Below are 16,698 nucleotides of genomic sequence, written 5' to 3' on the forward strand. Positions count from 1 at the left end.
TGGAAGTTAAAACACAGTGCAGTTGCAGTTCTCTACTTGTGTTTTTGAGAATTTTAGCTGTTCTGTAAAACGTATGTGAGATTAAGATTTTTTATTTTCTTTCCTTTTTAAACTAATACCTATTATTTACTGTCAATGACAATTATATTATAGGTGTGATTTTTTTAAATGTAACTTTGATGATTTCATCTCTCCTCTTAAAACTAGCAATACAGAAATGCAAAAAGGGGTGGGAAAGGTGATTACAGAAAGTCCAGATAATTCCAATAGGAAAATCTATTCTGAAGAATGTGCTAAATAATGTAAATGCATCATATTTTTTTCTAAATTCCATCATTATGTTCCTTTAAGTGTTAATTAGTTCTGTCAAAGGGTTAATACAAATAGTTCAAAATGATTAAACATTGAAAAAATATTCTCTTCTTTTAGTTCCAATTATTCTGTATTATTAATTAAGCTGTTAAAACATGCAACAGTTACTATCTTTTTAATGTTCAATAATATGTAAACTCTTTAAAGAGATTTTTGTTCCACGTCTCTGCCTTAGATATTAATCAAGAAAATAATTACAGAGGAATTTAGGAAAAAAAAAATCTACATGCATATAACTATGTACTGTACATGTACGTTCAACAAGGTCCAATTAGTTGGAAAGAATTTGCATTTCAGTTAGTATGAGCTAACAAGACTGTAGGGAGACAATGCAATTCTACTAGCAGGGCAAGAAAGAATGGTGTTTTCCTGTAAGCATTAATTCCCATAACTGATAATTTTAAAATGTTACTGATCTTTACAATATTTGTTTTTCTAACATCTAGGAGTTCAGTATAAATGTTTATATTAACTGTACATGCAGCAGTGTCCCCCAGACTACTCCTGGGTAAAAATAAATAAATAAATAAATAAAATAAAATAAATAAATAAAAACAGTGAGCCCAGATTTATTTATTATTTCTGTCGATTTAGAATTTAAATGCCTTTTTAATGATAACTGTAAAATGATTATTTTAAAGGAGTTTCCCTTATATTTGGTGTTCATTCCAAGTATTTATTAAAGGTACTGGGAAAAGATACAGAAGGTCTTTACATGTTTTTATGCAAATGTTACAGTTTTCAACTGCAAAGATGTATGCACGCTGTACACAGTAGGTGACCTGAAATCTGTACACACAGTTTTCCTAAATCTCTGTACTCTCTATTCACTTACTGTGTAGTACCTGTAATTCCTAGAGTTCATTTTGCTGCAGATGTTAAGTTTCTGTAATTTGTAATGACAGTAAACTGGCCTTTGCTCTTCCCTTATTCACTATTCATTTCTAGGCTTGGTTAAGTAGATAGCTGGGTTAAAGATCAGTGGTTTTTCATGTGACACACTCTGGTATTCATCTAATAGCTCGTCAGGACAAAACTGTCCCTGTTCTTGCCAAAATAATGAAAATGGTCCTCCACATCGCATGACAATCAGCCCTTGCTTGTGCTGAAATAACCAAGCTTATATAATTGAGTTGTTTTAAAGGCATTTTGTAATGGAATATTTGATACTGCTTCAAAAAAGTATATAATTCACCAAGTATGAGAGTATTCTTCTCTCTACTTGTCATTACAACATGTGAGCAGAGACCATAACAATCATGCTTACACTTTATCCATAGATAACAACAAAGTTGTGAATTTTGTCCTATCAGGAATATAATCTCAAACTTGAAAATTATGTAAAGCAGTCATGATGGTCATGTTCTGAGACGTGGTGATTCTACTGTGGAAATGTCATTCTTTATCATCCCCTTCTCCCTAAGAATTATGTAAGGGACTCACTCTGCAACATCTGTTAGACTCTATGAAACGTTAACAGATGTCTAAAATGAAAAAAAAAGGGGCGGAGGGGGGAGAATTAATAAAGGAAACCTCCTCTGAACAGATAATCCACCCAAATTTCCATATCCTAAAGAAAGAAAAAAAAAAATTGGCAGCACTGTATTTTCTCTGAAACCTGTCATCCTTACTTTGTAAAACATTTTTTGTGCAAGTTTTAATAGGTAACTTCTGACTTATAACCAAAATGTATAGGACTAACTATGTCATTTTGCAACAATGAGACTAAATACTTTTTAGCCTCCTGTGTTCCAAATGTCCTTGCTGAATCCTTCTTCTCTATCTTATCAACAGTATTGTGCATTTAGGAGTCTGTTTTTCACTTTGATGTGCATGCCGAATTCACACAGGTTCTAGAGGTGCCAAATCTATTTTTTTAATCTAATTTTTAGGAATAATCTTCAGGTCAAAAGTGTCCTGTATCCATACCTTCAGAAAACCAAAGCACAGCAGATTTTCACTAACAGCAGAGTTTTTATTTGTATTTACAAATTGTATTTAAATCACATTTTCAAACCTTGCCTGCTCTGAATTAGTCATTCATACTTTTTTTTTTTTTGTCAAATATTTGATTTCTTTCATATCACACATCAGGTGACGTGACAGGACCTTTATCCTCAATGAAGACTTCTGTTTTTAAGCCTAAAATTGTACATTCCTGTTACGAAGGCTCCAGTTGCTAGCAAGCTGTCATACTGTAACCGATCCTAATCACATCCTTGCCAAACTAGGTATCAGGAACCCATACCACAAAACCCTTACATGGACTTCTGTGTGTGACAGAACACTAGCAAGAATAAAGGTGAAAACTGTGACCTGTGGATAAAAATCTCATCAAGCAGAGATCATTAGGATTTTGGTCACTCAGCCAATATGTTTTAACAAGTTACAGAAACAACAGAATAGTCAAATATAAAAAGTAAGTATAGAGACAAGCCAATGTTGTCCATATATGCAATCCTTCAGCATATAACATGATCACAGTGTGAATGTTGGTAGCAGTGCACAGTTCCAGGTTTGGGGGATGAACATAGAGGATATTACACAAATTAAGGTTCTTATCAGTGGTAGGCATTGAACAATATATACTTCTGGTTTATTGTTTTTTTTTGTTGTATGGCCTTAGTTTGTTATTTAAACAAACCAATATGGTTATCTGAAACTCCTTTAAGGGGAAATTACATCTATCTTTCTTGACACACCTTGTACATGAGCGATGCTAACTTTACAAATTTTCCAGTTCAACAACAGTACAAAAATGAAGCCGAGAGAACCAAAGAATAATGATTACAAAGGGTATACATACATAAATGGCAAAATGCATGTGAAACAGAGGGACTATATAGTTATAAAAACAGGTAACAATGAAAATCTTGTAAAAACACATAATCTAAAACCAACTAATAGACTTTTTTGGATTGCACCCATCAAATTTTCTAAGTAACTTACTGCTTTTTCAAATGTATTATACACATCAGCACGGCATCTAGCTAGTAACAACCACCATACAAATTTGGATAACATACTAAACTAAAAAGTTCATACTTTTCTCAGGAGGGTTTTAAATGCCTACAGAAAATGTGTTCCAAACCCTTTAATTTGCAGGTAGGTAATCAGGGTGGCTAGTTCTTCACTGGTAGTGGTTTCACATCCATTTTCCATATCTGTGTTTGAATCAGTGTCTCTTTTCATTTAAAACAAAAACAACCTATCTATTCTGACTGAATTCTTTATACCAAAATATAAAATATCACCATGTTAAGGTATTAGATTCTGATTCAAAGCTCAGCAGGTCCAGATTACTCCAAGAAACTTTGATTAGACTGTGTATCTAATGAAATGTCTGTACGGTCCAATCCTGAAATAATAGCGTGATTCAAGCATTCTGTTGTGATTTACAAGGAATTAAAAAGGTTAGGGGGCATCTGACATGTCATATAATAAAGGAAGATGCATAATATAAAAATAAATGTATTCCTTTTTTAAAATAAAGTATTCCAAAATCAGTTGTGTCTGCTGAGAGATGTTTATGATTCAACAGAAATAGTTGAAATCTCACAGCAACTGCTAAACTAACACCACAACAACCAAAATTAGGTAAGTAATTGAAAAAGAGAATTCAAATACTTTAATATAAAAAAAAAAAACAAACAACACACCTGTACATCCATGGATTATCACCATAATATTATACAGGTGTACTACCATATTACCGCATCTTTCAGCTATTGATTATCTGGGGTTAAGCCTGGTTTTTATTTTTAATATATTATTAAACTTAGCAAGCTTTCCTGTTATTTTCTGAAAAAAAAATATATCCTAAAATCTTGGAAAATGTCTGCTGAACAGTAGTTTTGTACAAGACTTTTACAAAGAAATTCATCCTCTGGTAGTTAATTTCATTATTCTCATCCTTTTAGTAAACTGTCTATATAACAAGCAATGCCTTTGGATCCCACAACAGCCTAAAGGGTTTAAGTCTAGGCTAGCTAAGCTTATGATCTAATTATTTGATAATACAATATATTGTGCCAAATCCTGGTAACAATTATTTGGTGTCTAAAACGTAAGTCTGTCATAATTAAATACATAAACTGACCTAAAAATCTAATATATATATATTTTTTTTAATAGAACAACTGAATTTTAGATGGCTGAAAAGACACTTCATACACAAATGCAAGACTGAATTAAGAGCAGCTATGTTTTTCTAATTACTGACTCACTCACAGTACACAGAATTGCCTGAACTGCCCGGTGTCCTACTAGCTCTCTGGACAATTAGCAAAAGCTGCATTAGCAAGAACTCAGCAGTCTCTGTCTCACTTCTCTCTAGAGGACAGGGGAAATGATGAGCTCCATCACCTGGCCAGCAGCAGCAGCGGCCACAAAGTCACCTCAGGGACTCGGACAAAGATTCATCTGCAGCCTTGGCAGCAACTAAAGTATGCCTTACTAACAGACAGTCACACGACCACACACTGGCACAAAGTCCTTTCATTAAGAGCTGTTGTCTAAGTGACCTGTCACAGAGTTTCATAAAGCAGCATTAATACTGTGGGCCAAAACGAGATTGATCTTTGAGCTTCGTGGTCTCCTGTTGACAACAGTGCATTATAAAACCAATACTAAATACTTTATAAACAGGTCTCCCTCCAGTGTATTAGAGGAACAGTGCATATTTCATGCCCTATAGTTAGGTAGCCACATATCCATCAGACAATTAAATAATTTATAAGATACTCAGAAGTGCAATAAGACTCAATAAACTTTTAAATACTTACAAGCTACTATTTTGTTTGAAAACATATAAAAGATAAGATACCTGCTCACCTGCTGAGTAGAGAGCATCAGTAAAATTCAATTTTTACGACAACTTTTCAACTGAAATACTCTTATTCCACACAAACAAATCTGACTCTCCGCTCAAAAAAAAAAAAAAAAAAAAAAAAGGACACTTCTCACTTGAAAAATCTTTCACAAATATTTACTATATTACTTTTGTTATTTTATACTTCAGCTTCCTCTGCTTAGCATCATGCTTCTTTTCTGTCCTTTTGTATGCTCTGGCCAACATGGCTGCAAGAACCCTCTCCGCAATGCCTGCCATCTGGAACCACCCTGCTGCATTTCTCTCCCTCATTCTCCATCTATTTTCAGCCTTCATCTGGAAACAATATGTCTCTGTTCTCATGACTATGTCTCTTAACTTCTAGTAAAAATAAAAATAATAATAATAATAATAAAAAAAACTTTTTAATTTTATTAACTCTGCACAGAGTTTTGGAGATAAAGTTTGTGTGAAAGATACTATACAAAGACATTTCTTTATTAAATCACAAGAATTCAGGGACAGGGCTTATGATAAAAAGTGAACTAAAAATACTTCCTCTTCTTTTAAATTTAATATGCAATAGAATAGTTCGGTTGAATTTTTTAACAAGTGACTTCAGCATAAAATGAAAAAAATATTCTTAATATTAGGAATTCATTCACACTTTCAGGAATATAAATAATGAGTTGGCCTGATTTTCAAAAGTTGTGGAAAACATGCCATTCTTAAATACAATGACATGTTCAGCACATATGGAAAACAATCAGGATATATTCTTCTCTTTTCTGCCCCATGGAGAAGGTGTTGCCTGTGTTGCTCCCATAGTGGATAGAGAGACACTAACTCTCTATAAACACTGAAAGCACTTTTCTATGATATTTGCATATGGTTTATGCCAGCAAGGTAGGACACATGAACAGGTTGAGCTCCTACAAAATTAAGATGGTACAGGACAAATAAGCTTGTTATTTCTTTGTTTCATCTTCAAAACACCAAAATGCTGTTTATGGAGAGTCTAAAATTCTCATTTATAAAAAATGTCTGAATCTCTGTTAAAATGAAACTCTTAAAAAGAATTTCATATTGTTTCGGCCCTTCTGAGCTGGATGTCTTAAAATTTTATTTTGTAACTCTGCTTAAAAACTGAAATTTCTACTCTGGGAGTAGTTCCCAAACCACCACAGGCGTGGACCTTTGTGTAGTATTGTGGATGCCATGGTTTCACAGACAAGCCACATTAATACAGGATAGCAAGCATCTGGAACCCACAGCTGTGTGCGCTCCAGCCCCAAAGCACCCACAAGTCTATGCCAATTCAAACCCCTATTCCCAGCCCACAAATGAACCACACTGGTTTTCTTTAGGAGCCAGACCTGAAACTGAAGCTTTTGGGTTTTCTCCACTCACACAATTGAAGAAAGAGAACAAATATAGGGGAGAAAGGGGCAAATATGCTCTAAAGGAAAATTCCTACCTTGACTTTCACATACTGCCTACTTTGGGAGCACTGACTGACAAGGACCTTAAAAGTGCTATTTATATACATTTTGTTTTCACTCTAATTGCAACAGACTTACAAGGCTGACACCAAGGAAGCATCTACAAGTCTATTTGTTATGGATAGGCCATGGATGGGGATCAGGGGTTGTTCAAGGATGGGAGAAAATGGGAGTCAAGGGTGTTTCAGATAATGCTGTTGTTACTTAAGACCTTATAATTAGGATGCTCCTATTTGGCCTGCATTTATAAGGCATGAAGACATTTTTTGCCACCATTCTGCTACACCTTCACCACACCTTCACATAACACATATACAGATGCACATACACCTTCAAGTCTATCAGAAGCTTTATTACATACACAATGGATTAGTACAACCCCCCATCTACTAAAATACCTCCCCCCTTCCTTTTAAGCACAATTGTTAAACCCCTCTGAAGCCAGACAAGGAAAAGCAGGTACTTCCAACATACTTTGACCTGAAAATTTAAGATCTCTCATGCTGTAGTAATGGATCCTAGAACAAAAGACTGTGTCTGTTTTTCCTTTTTATCCCTGGGATGTGGATGTTTCAGCCTTTTATTTGTACAACATGCCGAGCAGAAGCTGCAGCTTTTGGACACAAGCATTTTACCACTTGAGATTAAATTATTTTTCTTACTGCTTATAATCTGAAAACAGGACTGGCAGGAAATTGTGTGGTACATGAATGTCCCTTTAAAAACTTGCTAATTTTTCAGAGTTCTTTCTTCTTTGTGCCAAATACATCCAGGAAACATAGGCAAAGTCCAATCACAGCAAGGAGCAATAGTTCCCTAAACAAGATGGTTACTTGGAAAATGTGAAGGAATGACACTAAATCAACTGATTTCTCAAACAGAAGGGAGGTGGAGAAAGCTTGCCCTCAAAGAGCATTCACACTCATTTATTCATACATTCTGAGGGAGGAGGAAGACACAGGGCAAGGAAATGCTACAGGATGGCTGAACACCAGTGATACCCAACAACCTCCCTCATGATAACAGTTAAACCCTCTCTCCCTCCCCCCCCCCCACACCCATCAGTCTGACTGTTTCAGTGTCCACTGAGATTAGCAAAGCTGAGCAAACCATTACAAGCATTATTTTAAGTTTAAACAGCTATTGTATGCTAAAGACAGAACTACACAGACAGTCATTAACTGTGCAGGATAATTGTAGTATAGTACCCATCAATTCTCCTTCATCCAGCTCACTTCCATGATACCTGTGATCAGGTTAAAAGTCAATCATAACAACAACAACAAAAAAAAAAACACTTTAGGAAATGAAAGGATATTTGTAAGTAGGAAATAACCTGGGAGAATTTTGGTGTTCAATGCTTTTTTTTTTTTTTTTTTTTTTTTTTTTTTTTTTGTCCAAAGATTTTAAACAAAAAACTTTTTGAGATTTTGACAGCTGATGGGCTACCAATAACCATTTCTAAAAAGGTAATACCCAGATCAACAAATTTAAAGCAGCACAAAAGTATACCATCCACCAATCTGATATTAAAACAATAAACTAAAGCAAAACCTGATGAGTATCTGTATGGATTTTCAACCTACTAAAATATGTTATAATTCTCTTGTCGCGCTGAAGCTGTATTAGGAGCAAAAAAAAAAATAGCATCTTAAGCAAAACTGCACAAAAAGAAAGTGTGACTTGTTTTGCTTAAAAGATGAAATTTGTCTTAGGAACACGTTCTGACAGAGGGAGGAATCCTGTCTTAAAAATACAAAAAGTTGCCTTTTTTCTCTTTTGCTAGAAGGCTGATCCTCTAGGATTGACCCTTCTAGAAAAGAAGAATTTTATCAAAGAGACTAAAAGAGTAAAGCATTGTAGAAATTTTAACAATGAAAACTTTTCCTATATTCCTACTCCTTTCTCACATTCAAGATTAATACAAGAAGAATTGAGAAAAAAATAAAAACCTGCCAAGCCAAGCAAAATCAGGGCACAAGCAGGCTTATTTGCTTTGCAGGTCACTTTTCAAAAGGAATACAGGATAAGCATCAACGTAAACACATGGAAGACTATATAATGTCATACACTTAACAGAACAGCTAACTGTACAAATGCAATTGAGGTGACAAGAACGCCTACAAAGCATCAAAGAAAACATCATCTGTTTCCTGACAGATAATGTAAAGTTCATACACAGAAATGTAATCTTTTTTTTTTTTTTTAAATAATATTCTTAATATTTAAGAAATTAAAAACACGATTTCTATATTGCTGTGCATGTTCCTGAAATCGCACTATCTAGTCATCCCATACATATACATGAAATGGGAATCTATTCCTGCACTTTTCTCAGTCAGTGACTTACCATTGTCTTATACCTGATTATTTTTTTTAAGTGACTTTACTTAAGTTGACTTTTCTCCTTTTTATTTTTTTCCCCTAACACACTCATGATTTCAGAAAAAGTAATTAAAATCCCCAGACACTCATTTAGAAATGCTATACTTCCCATCCTTTCTCTTTTTTTGACTGCTGTCATGACAGTTTTAGTTATTGCCATGAAGAGATCAAGCTCACAAAAATTAATAAAGTAATCTTTCAGTATCCTAACACATTATGTTGAGCCCACTTGAGACTTAAAGTTTATTTCTAATCTTTGATAAAAAAAGAAAGCATTGCTGCTTATCTGGCGAGTTGGGATCATATACTTGCGTACACATGCATAGCAGCTGATTTTCACAAGGTATGTAGCAACAGATGCTTTGTTTTTCAGATTAGAACCAAACCCACAGAATCTTGCATCACTAATTTCTTGGCTATGCCATTGTTTTTTATAGTCAGAAGTTTGTATTTCATACTTGCTCTTGAGTAGAAATCCCTTTAAGAAATTAAAATATTTTGAATTTTCACTAAAGACAACTTCTCTCAGGATTATTTACATGGGAAGAGAGCTTCATTTCTGTTAGATGCACCCTATTTGTACTAAAACAAAGTCTAGAAGACTTTAAACCAAGCTCAGCCCATCTCCCTCCTCCAGCTGTGCTGGGTGCTGTACAAACAAAAGCAAGAGAGAGTTCCTGTCTAGAAAGGTTTATAACCTGAATAATCAAGAGAGACAAAAGATTGAAGAAAGGAAGTATCTCATTTTGATTTTTACTATTGGGAAACTGATACATAGAGCTGGAATTTTAAAGAGTACTTCACACCCATAGTTCATACCAAATTTTCAAAGAGCCAAGAATAGCAGGTATCAGACTACAAATTTAAAAGAGAATTACTGGTATGATGCTTCACCAGAACTAAATGTAGAGTTCATAGTCAGGCTGCAAATGAAACGATATTATTGAAAAAAATATATAGAAGTTTTACAAAAACTGTAAAAATACCGTTGGTGTCCTCCCTTCTCCTGAGTGCACACGTTTTTCAACCACCTCAGATACTAATTTCACTCAGTGTCTCTTATGACTCACTAAATTCAATACATGTACTTTCTATCACAACATAGAGACAGCAATTAGATGCACACTGAAACTGCTATCAGGTTGTCTTCCTAATCCTGAACGTGACTTAATCACTGCAGGTCAAGTGCATGATTTGATACTGATGCCTTGGAGGACAAAGTCAATGGCTTTACAGTTTTGTTGCTGTTTGTTTCACATAGTAGCAAGTAAAGTAAAACATCAGAGTAAATGTAACAAGTAAAACATCAGAGACTTGCAAGTAAATAAAATAGGTGGAGGAAAAGCTTATATATAACACTAGAAACTGCAAGTTGCAGTTCATTCACATAGCTGCCTACTCCTTCTCCAAAAACAATTTTGGAGTACATTTCATTAGAATCTGAAATGAATGTTTCTAGTGATTTCAATATACATTTGATTTACAAATTCCAGTAAAAATGTGCCACAGCTGGCAGAATAAATTACTATAATAAATCATTATTAAATAACTGTAAATCTTTAGAATGGCATAATGTCTAATAAAAAATATGCATGCAAAAGTGAATATTTGTTAAGAAACATTCTTCATACAGTGGAAAACAAATTACAAAACTTACCATCCTGGTAGTATAGTATAATTCAATGAGTAAATACAGGAATAAAATTCACATAAATAGTGCTTAATCTACTCCGATTTCATGTTAACAACTGCATCCGAACAAATTGCACGGTAAAGGGTGATGGTAAAGGCACTATATTTCAGGTCATTTTTACGTTAAACGTTCACATTTCTGGTAGAAAACTCCTGCACTTGCAATGTATCATCAGAGCAGAACATTTACATTCCAAATACCAAGCAAACATTGCTAACTGTAGCACTGGATTTTTAGAAGTATTTTCCAAGTTTCAGGTGTCTTTTACTGAAAAAAAAAAAAAAAAAAAAACTTTCATCTTAACCTGTGTTCCTTCTGATGTGCAGCAGATGGACATTTACAGTAATCCATTACTGCAGAAATCAGCTGAAGAGCTATTTGCTCCTTCCCAAACTTCCCATGCCTTATTTAGCTCTTACAAGACTTCATTTGTCAAAGAGCAGACACAGTGCTGATGTCGCATCCAATGGCGCATTTCTGTAGTCAAGATGAGCTGCAGCACAGCGACAGGCCCAAGAGTACCTCGCTGCAGAGTGTGATTGCTTCTATTGCCCCTTGGGACGGGTAAATTATTAACTGACACTTTCACAACTGAAGAACTGCCTAAGATAAACCCATTAAAACTGTTAGCCTACAGAACACTTCACACTCCTGGTTTGTTAAATCTTTGTCAAAGTCATCAGTTGGCTGAGCTTTTTAAATATACATATGAGTCTATATAAAACCCATTTATAAAACTTTCAATCATGGAATGGAAGTTTCTTCTACCTTTTCTTGTCTCATTTTCTTTAGCTGAACTAAGTGAATCTTGCAGTTAGTGGAGAGACTGCTAAGGAGTCAATTATAAAGTAGGAATGACAAAGGCTTATCAAAGAGAGAAATACACTAAACTCTGTGATTCACCTGATTAACTGAACTTACAAAATTCACTACAAAGACATGATAAATAGGTAATACAGTAAGACTGCACCAACAACAACAACCATGTAGAAACTGGACACAGTAATACAATGTCTGCTTCTGACGGGTGCTGGAAAATTTACCAGCTGAGACATAAAAATGTATTAACTCAAAAGAAGAATAAAAATGATTTTCATGAGTATTTTAAAAAGTTTCTTAAATGAGGTGACAAACAAATTTTGTGAAGCTAAACTAAAAGTCCTTTGATTTTACATACACCATTCTTATCTTTATGAATGCTTGTGTTGGGTCTGTCCGGGATGGAGTCACCTTTCCCTGCAGCAGCCCACACAGTGCTGTGCTCTGCACTTGTAGCTGGAACAGCACTGATACTATTCCAGTGTTGTGTCTATTACTGCATAGTGCTGGCACAGCATCAGGACTCCCTCCAAGCCCCCAAGAGCCAGCAGGCTGGGGGTGGGCAAGTAATGGGGAGGGGACATCGCCAGGGCAGCTGACCTAAACCGACCAAAGGGATATTCCATAACACCTGATGTCACACTCAACAATAAAAAGGGGGGCTCTTGTGGGGGAGGGGGTTGTACCTCCTGAACAACCATTACGCGTTTTGAGGCCCTGCTTCCCAGGACGTGGCCAAGCATCGCTTGTTGACGGGAAGTAGAGAATAATTTTTTTTCTCCTTCTCTCTGTGCTTCCACACGGACTTATTGTTTCTTTTGTTTCTTTTTCTCCCCATTCACTTTCCTTTTAATTAAACCATTCTCATCTCAAACCTCGAGCTCTCTGTGTTGTATTTTCTCCCCATTCCTCTTTGAGGAGAGGGGGAGTGAGAGAATGGTTGTGGTGGAGCTTGGCTGCCCACCCAAGTAAAATCACCACAGTGCTAAAGTGAATCATGGCATTAGCATTAACATTAAAATCTGAACTAGGTGACTCCTTAAAAACAAAACAAAACAAAACAAAACAAAACAAACAAAATAAAAAAACCTGACTATTACAATTACTTCACTGTCATTTGTAGTCTGGTCCAGATTTTACTTTTACCCAAGGAAGCCAACACAGAAGTAACACTTTGCATGCTGATGTATAATAGTACTTCCAGTATAAAATTTATTTATCCCCAATACATACTGTACACCCAACTACCATACTGCCCTACTACCTCAAAAAATGAATTGATGAATCATATAGGAAGCAAAACTGTTTAACTAGCAAATTTCTGCTTCATTCACAGACAAAGTTGCCATGGGCGCTCCCTCTTAAGTGAACACAGAAGAAAAGCCACACTATAACTCCAAATCCAACCACACTTGCCATAACATGATCATGAAACTGCACGCAATTAAAATGGTTTGTAGACAGTAAGAACACGCCTGAACATTATGGGTATGCATGGAAGGAATGGAAAAAAAAAATCAGTGAGGTACCTTTTGTAGTGGATTAAGCAGCAAACCAAGAAATAAACAGTGCTGCAGTCTAATCCCAACCAATTTAATGGCATATCATACAACCTTTCCACAGAGAAAAATATACAGTCTCTGCTACAGGGGTTCATTTTTGGGGAGCCTGATTTAATGTTCATAGGTCCTGATTTGCTGTTCCAGTTGACTTCTGTCACAGCTGTGAATGGTTAGAGTAATCACAGCCTGACAGGTCCTAAATCAGGAAACCAAATTTACAAGTCACTTCTGAGGATGTGACTTTAAACTGTATAAAGTGGGAATTATGCTTCAGCTACCTAATAGGGATACAGAAAAGATTTACATTCAAAAATGACTTTATAAATGCAAATGACTTGTGCAAGTAACAAAATATTATTTTAAGAATATTAAGAATGAATATTTTACCCTATTGGATGAACAGCTGGGTTATCACACCTGCCTAACAGGCATTTTCAAAGCCATTTATCTATTATCTGCCTAACCACTACATGTGTGTGTGTCTATCTGTGTGTGTATACATGTACCCAAACAGTATGACTGCTCACACACACACAGAATCACTCCTGTTAAAATTTCTCTTTTCCAGCCAAAAGGGAGTGTCTTTTTTTATTAAGTGGAATTCACCCTGAAGCTCAGAAGGAATTTTGAGGGGGCAGGACTATAGTTTATACTCTTTGTTTTATCCACAGTGGTTCTGTATTCTTTCTGATAATTTGAGATAGACAGGTAACTAAACTACAGGCTCATAATTTCATCAAGGGATTCTGATGATCATAAAACCTACAGAACTGTAGTCTGAAGTATGACACTATAATCCACAGATAAATTCCTAATGCACATACACATATAAATAGTGAAATGTATGCCTTATTTTAATGTAAAATAATATGATCCCAATATCTTCTGTGCATCTCATGTCCTAACTACTTCATTCATCGGCTTCTCTATCCTCCTTTCAGCTTTCCAGTTTCTACACAGCTGCATAAACCATAGTCCCAAGTTTATTATATTCAAAACTTTCCAACCATGTTGCTTGTATCTGTCCCTACCACTGTATGAGGATTATGACATCTGCTGCATTATGCGCCAGAAGTTCCTCTGCCCCTTCAAATACACTATAATTGAAGCAGAAGCATTCAGAAATGATGTTCTCCTGTCCTGTGGACCAAAGCATACGATGTTACCCATGAATTTCAAATTGCTGATTTTCAAAAATTGTGAGAGTGACATCAAGACTTGCATTGCCACATGAAACATCATGAAGCAAATACTAAACAATGTCTCCTAAGCTTCTGCAAAGAAAGTATTCTCCCTTATTCAGCTGGTATGTAGCTTCATAAAGTACATACCACACATTTAACCACACATTATAACAAAGTGGCAGCATAACTATTCATGTGCATATCCATGAAAGCAAGAGCATTACAGTCTCTCAGAGGAAACCCCCAAATGCCAATATTTCACTGCGACAAGTTGCAGCAGGTAAGACCCTGAGAAAGTATTTCCTCAGAGAAGTGATGTTCCAACTTTAAGCAGGGGCTGCAGGTATTGGTGAAGAGAGTCCCCAAATTTGAAATGTTCTATATTTGACTCTTGACATTTTCTTCCTGTGTGCAATGAAATAGCACAATTGTCATCACTAACAGCATGGGATATAAAGATAGAGTCTCCCTTTAAATAAAGTGTCAGAAAAAGGCTATGTTCTTTATCACAGTATCTGGCATGAAAGAAAAAATGGCCATAATTTATGCACACAAGTTCTATTACAGGTAGTTTCACCAATTTCATAAAGCAGGGTTCCAGTGATTGCTCTTAACATCCAGAGTCACAAACACAACATTCATGGACAAAGCACCTGGCGGAGTGATCATGGTAACTTACAGATATGAAAGGAAGTATGGTTGGCAGCATTGGTTTGTTTCGAGTAAAATTAACATACTGAGAAAAAATGCTATATTCTATCAGCAATTACAAAACAGGTCACACAGCACATGGAGAAATAACTTCCTGCTGTAAGCTACATTCTTATTTGTACATATCATACCTTAGGATCTTCTACTACGAAAATGCAAGGATCTTCCTTGGAAGACTTGTGATGGAATATGACTAGAAAAAGTAACATAATGCTAACATGGAGAAATCTTTTTGAGTATTTATTTGAGTAACAGAGTATGTGATTGGCATTAAAATATGGCTTAATGTTGCTTCCTAATAAAAGTTAAAACTCGCTCTCTTCCCACCCACGCTAAGTAATTTTGTTTAGAAACCTTCATTTCTTCTGGCCTTAGCAGATATGAGGGGTGTGTGATGCACTTGGTGCCAGTAATTGCTTCCATACAATACAAATGTTTTAAAACATTTTGCATACTTGTTATGATTATGCATGACATTTATATTGTATTTAAAACTCCAATGGGTTTGTGGATTTTATTTTTGCCTATAGAAAACAAAGACGCAGCACAGAATGTTCCTCTAGTCTATCTAAGGGTCAATTTTATTTTCAATTAAGACTCTATGAACTCTTAGCCTCTCAACATTTGTTTTTTCAATTGAAAACAAAAGTATGTACATTAATGGTAAAGCTATGGGAGTTATGTACACAAGTTTGATTGCATATACATTCACATAGCACATGAAATTGGACAGTTAGTCAAATAGCTGTGCTTTAGCAATTATTATATATATGGTAGCTGCTGGCAGAAAGAATTATCCCTATTCTGAAAAACATCTGCATAAACCTTATCCCCACAGATATGTATAGTTGTTCAATCCCTTAATTTTACAGATGTAAGATTATTCAGATATAGTTTTCAAGAATTAAGTCTTTTCTGAGGGAATTTTAACATATTACAATATTTCTTTTATAAGTACAATGCTATATATGTCTCAAATCACTGATCAAACTCTCAGCATGTCTAATGATATATTACTTCAATTTAAACATATTTTTTTTTTTCTTACAACAGCCAGTTTTAATTTTTGACTTTAGACAACAGGTGTATACTGAGTACTCTACTATCTAAATAACAAAGTCTCAGATTTCCTTCAACTGAAATTATGGGAAATTAAATTAAGTATACACGTCATACAGCAGTCTTTCCATAAGATTCACAAACTTTTTTTTTTTGTAGTCCAGTTAAGTATATCTGAATCACTCCCTTAACCTGCAAATTCATCTCTTTCACTCTGCACCTTCCACCTCATGGATGGCCTTTCCCTCCTTCATTCCCTTCTGCCTTGTAGATGTCACTGTTGGCACTTTAAATGCCACCTGCAAGAACACAGCGAATAAATACCCCATCTAACATGACCCTAATCTGGCATCACAGGCAAAGCATAGGCACCTGGACTCTGATAAAAGTTTTCAGTTTTGTAGCACAGCCATCCCTGACTGTTTGACAGTCACAAACAGCCTGTCTTCTTGTTCAGTGTATTCAATAGTATCATAAAGCCAACGTTCATCAACCTTGCAATATTTAAGTGCTTACCAGGAGACAGATGATGAACAGTAGCAACTGAAAACCATTATTAGCCCTTCACATTTTTCCAACA

At 35.4% G+C, this 16,698-nt stretch overlaps 1 protein-coding gene across 4 annotated transcripts in view; it reads right to left on the reverse strand.

Moving 5' to 3' along the window:
* Positions 1-16,698, reverse strand: part of BNC2 (basonuclin zinc finger protein 2) — a 351,311-nt gene that overhangs the window by 254,832 nt on the left and 79,781 nt on the right. The gene's annotated exons all lie outside the window — the stretch shown is intronic.

This window comes from Aythya ferina (genome assembly GCF_964211825.1).
Source record: "Aythya ferina genome assembly, chromosome: Z".
Lineage (NCBI taxonomy): Eukaryota > Metazoa > Chordata > Aves > Anseriformes > Anatidae > Aythya > Aythya ferina.